Raw genomic sequence first — 4,958 nt, forward strand, 5'->3', positions numbered from 1 at the left:
TAAGACTACTCTTTAAGAGGGTATCCAACACTTTGACTAATATAGATTTGGCTCGTTTAATTTTCATAAAGTTTTGACAAAATATTTACTCTGACCTGTTGACAAAAAAAAATGATAATTTCTAGAAATTTGAATCACACAATTTACAGGAATAATTTGGTTGGATATATAGCAGTTTGAAAAACACTAATTTTGATCGTTGAAAAGCTTGATGTCTCCTTACTACTACTATGTGAATAAAACGTTCAGCTGATTTTTAAGAGTTAACTCCCTTAGGTGTTCTGTACCCCCTTAATAAAGTTCGAGAAAGTTATTTCCAAAAGAAGAAAACATTCTTCATTTTTTTTTCAGATCGAACAATTTAGACGGATATATACACTTTCAGATCATTTTAGCTATAAGTTTGTGTATAGCAAGGTAGAAGTGGTTAGCTTTGAAATGATTTTCTTTGATGCAGACTCTCAGCTCACACTTATCATATGTTGACACAAACATGGTTTAAGCACAGTAATCAATTAGTAGTTATCTGCTTATATATAGCTTAAATTAAGCTTGTTACAGTAAGTCCGATGTGGTCTAGTGGTTAGGATTTCTGGTTTTTACCCATACGGCCCGGGTTCGATTCCCGGCATCGGAGCCTTAGTTTTTGGTCATCTTTATCACATTACTGTTCTTGTAATACATGCCATTAAGAAAGAAAAAGTTGCAGATGAGGAGTTTACTTAGTTAAGACATTTTTTCCGACTTTCAACTGACATAGGAAATGGTTACATCATTTGATTTACATAGATTTGTAAAAGGAAATTTTCAAACAGACTGTAGTAATTCTTTGAATGTTGTAACATATCACCAAAATTAATTTTAAACAACCGTCCATTATTATTAAGTATTGGAACTGTAAAACTAGTATGCTTTCCTCACTCTACATTGCCAGTTGGTACATTTGAAAGTTGCAAAGATAAGAAAAAAAAATGCATCGGCCGGGAATCGAACCCGGGCCGCCCGCGTGGCAGGCGAGCATTATACCACTGAACTACCGATGCTTATGACACATGATGTCTAACTCGAACATATAACGGCAGTACATGATTACTACGTGTTACATAGTATGTATGATATATGGCATGTTTATTATACAACATTGTCGGTACAACATGTAAAAACACGAAAAACATGTTTGACAAGAGAGGAATCGACGGGCATTTAGTACTAATTCCATTGCTAATCTGCAACATAATATCGTGATTCAAATGCTATGATAAGTGTGCTGTCGGTTTCGTGTCTAATTCAATTGAAACTTCACAATGAAAATCAAGATGTAAAAAGGGGGAGTGGGTATAACTAATCAAATTCGGTAAAGAAACATTAATAACGTTCACTGTACGTAGTTTTCAGTTTGGGCGACTTTGCCGACTAACTACCTATACATAATCAATACAGATTTTTAGATCGAACGATTTAGACGGATATATACACTTTCAGATTATTTTAGCTATAAGTTTGTGTATAGCAATGTAGAAATGGTTAGCTTTGAAATGATTTTCTTTGATGCAGACTTTCAGCTCACACTTGTCATATGTTGACACAAACATGGTTTAAGCACAGTAATCAATTAGTCGTTTTCTGCTTATATATAGCTTGACAGGATGCCGACCTTACATTGACCCCGCTACAGGAGTTAAAATACATTTCTTTCCCCTTTCCTTGATTGACCTGATGATTTATCGACCAAAAACGTAAAAGGTGAAAATATGTTAATTAATATATTCTACGCCATATCTGGAATTTTATTTAAAAACAAAATCCTTGTGTTATTCTTTTTTTAAATGACCCTTTACTTCCACTATAACTGACAAAATAATAAGTGGACGATCGGAAATGTATATGTTTAATTATATTATATTAGGTTAATATAATGTTTCAACTTAACATGCGTTTTATGAAAATCTTCAACATAGGGATTTATATAATATATTGTTGATTCCTGGCACAGTTTGTATTCTTTTAAATTTTGATATGCCACGTAAATTACTTAAACTATCGTTTGTGATGTTGATACACCTTTAATCATTATTTTCAAGTTAAACATTTATTTTCAAAATGTAGATTATGAATTCTAAAAGTAGTTAATAACAATTGATGATTGACCCATTTTATAAATATTTAAGGCTAAGGAAAACTCTGATTGTCTCCCAAAGTCCAAGGGTGTTGTTCTCTTTTTTTCTTCTTTCCTGATTTTGGCTTTGGTGCTGGCATAAAATCAGTCTGATAGTTTTACCGACCTATTCACATATTTTCAAGCTTGAAAAGGTGACGTTTTCCAGTTGCACGTCCTATCATCTTTTTTTGTCAATGTTAAGTTCATCCAATATTCATATAACGCAGTGGTAGTCTTATGATTGAGATATACTAAGAATCGTCAGTGTTATGATAACCTGATTATCGAAACAATGGTTTTTATGTTTTCTTTTATTTATGTGGATTGTGTTAGTCAACTAATCATTATCTCTGTTTTTATGTACATTTTGTGAGAGACTGATTATGCTGTCGGTTTTCTATGTATATTTTGTAAGTTATCTGATTATTTTCTCGTTTTTTATGTAGATATTGTAGTTACCTGATCTGAAAACAAATTTTGAGTTATTTCAACCCCAAAGATTCTTATTTACTCAAATCATAAAGGCCCCAACTAGGCTAGGACGTTAGATGAATTTTGATTGTATTAATCCTGGTCAAAACGATACAGACCAGATGGTTTCAACAATTTTCGTTTATTGGTGTATTGTATTCAGATATCAATTGTGTTATAAATTGTAGTTTATTGGAACTTGTAGATTATAAATTGGAAAGAAAAAAGGATCTATATCGAAATAGGGTGGGTTTAGATTGATTGATTGTTTGATTGATTGATTTAATCTTAATTCATTTGTATATTTCGGAGTTGAGGTTGCCGTCAGGTATACAAGTACTATATATACCATGGCTCTTACGAGTTAACATATTTAAACAAACGAATCCAAAGGATGAGTTTGTTTAAATATGTTAATGAGTAAGACATGTGGTATATATAATTTGTAATATAAATAAAATGATTGACAGCTTGAACTAAGCTCGCGCAAGTCAGTTGTGCGCCCCGTGTATGATTGTATGCGCAGGTAATTTCATTATGTCATCTGAAAGTAAACAAAAATGTCGGATTCCAGCAACAAGGATTAAATAATTATTCTAATGACGGTGAGTTTGGTTTTTTGTTTTATTGGTTTTCAAGATATCATACAAATCAATTATATTTTACAGGTTGCTCATTTCATTGGAAAAATGTATATTTTTACATTTAAAGTTTTCGTACAAACTGCTTTTCTTCCGTAATTTTATTAATTTGATAATTAGATTATTTATAAGAACATAATTTTAATAATAAAACACTAAACAGTGGCGGACCCAGGGAGCGTAGAAAGTGTACGTCCCCCTATTTGATCGCAAAAAAAATCATGTTTTTTCACAAATTAAATGAAAACAAATAAATGTTCATGACCTTTTACGTTTTCCAGTTTCCTTAATATTTCAGAGGCGGGTATCTTTCAAAAAAGGTGTGGAGCTTCAGCCATGGAATAACATGAAAATGAATATGTTGTACCATAGCTAAGCTCCGCCTTCTTTCCTTTAGATTTTAGTTGAGCTGCATATCTAATTATCAAAGTATGGTACAACATCAAATTGCAGATAATATACCATGGTTTTCCCTCAACACGCTTTTTAAGCAAATTATTTCATTAAAACATCTAAAGAAAAAATGCAATTTATATTACAATATTGTTTAGTGGCCAGCTGGACCCGCATCCGGGTGCTTGAATTTTTCTCATCGTTGCATACCCATTAGTGGCATTCGGCTGTCTTCTGCTCTTTGGTGGAGTTGATGTATGATTGGCGCGATCCATGTTTTCATCGTCTATTTTACATGTAGTTTAGTGAATTTGAATAATTGGTTTGTTTAATTCTTCGACGTATTTTCTCTTTGATGCAATTATAAAATTTATTAATGCTTATAAGTGTTATGTATATCCTTGAACAGTGTAATATTCGTTTTGTAATTGTACTTTCTTTTAGCTAATGTTAAACATAACGTTCATCATACATCATAGTAAACTGCAATATAACCATCACAGTGGTTATTACTAGTGTTTTTAATTGATTATGTCAGACAAAAATGAATGTTCCTTAAGGATGTTCGCTACTCTGTTTGAAAATAACAAGCTTTTTAAATGACTGTTATAAATTGATAGTATATAAATAACAGAAATTAAAAAGCAGAAAAAAAATGAAAGGTCCACGATCTTGTTTTTGAGATATAATCAATTGAAAATTTGGCGGGAAATGATTCTCTCTAGATTTTTCATACATTTTACATTGGCACCTTTTTCTTTCAAAAACTATGAAAAAATAACAAGCATTTTATAAGATTTTCAAATATGGCTTCTTAAACTATATGTAATAAAATTATAAAAAGAAAAGTAGGGGTTAGCAGGCAAAATGTTTTAATGGCAATACATGGATAAAACCAGAGGATTCCAAAAATCTGACAAAAATTCAAAAACAAGAGGAGCGAACATCCTTAATTCAATCATAAGTTTGCCAAATATACGAATTAAATTTTATATTGTGAATGATTATAACAAGGGATAGTAATAGTAAAATGAGTATCAAATTGCATATACATATTCCTATTGATGACAAGAGGGTACCAAACGTAGTGTATGAATATGTGAAAGGGGTCTCTTCGTGTATGAATAACAAGGAGACTTTCTATAGTTCGGATGGTTTATTACCAGAGAATATAAACTCTGAAATAACAAAATTATAAACAATAAAGATAGTTCATGTAACATAGAATATCGTATGCATATGATTTTACAGGCAATTATAATGGTTAAAACAATTTCTAGTACCACAGTGTTACT

At 31.4% G+C, this 4,958-nt stretch overlaps 2 non-coding genes across 2 annotated transcripts; one reads left to right on the forward strand and one right to left on the reverse strand.

Moving 5' to 3' along the window:
• The first annotated feature begins 565 nt into the window (after positions 1 to 565).
• Trnak-uuu (transfer RNA lysine (anticodon UUU)) lies at positions 566 to 637 on the forward strand. The gene has a single exon. It is a non-coding gene; the product is annotated as a tRNA-Lys (tRNA).
• A 335-nt stretch (positions 638 to 972) lies between these two features.
• Positions 973 to 1,043, reverse strand: Trnag-gcc (transfer RNA glycine (anticodon GCC)). The gene has a single exon. It is a non-coding gene; the product is annotated as a tRNA-Gly (tRNA).
• Positions 1,044 to 4,958: the final 3,915 nt, after the last annotated feature.

Source organism: Mytilus californianus, unplaced genomic scaffold (assembly GCF_021869535.1).
Source record: "Mytilus californianus isolate M0D057914Y unplaced genomic scaffold, xbMytCali1.0.p SCAF_12, whole genome shotgun sequence".
NCBI classification, from domain to species: domain Eukaryota; kingdom Metazoa; phylum Mollusca; class Bivalvia; order Mytilida; family Mytilidae; genus Mytilus; species Mytilus californianus.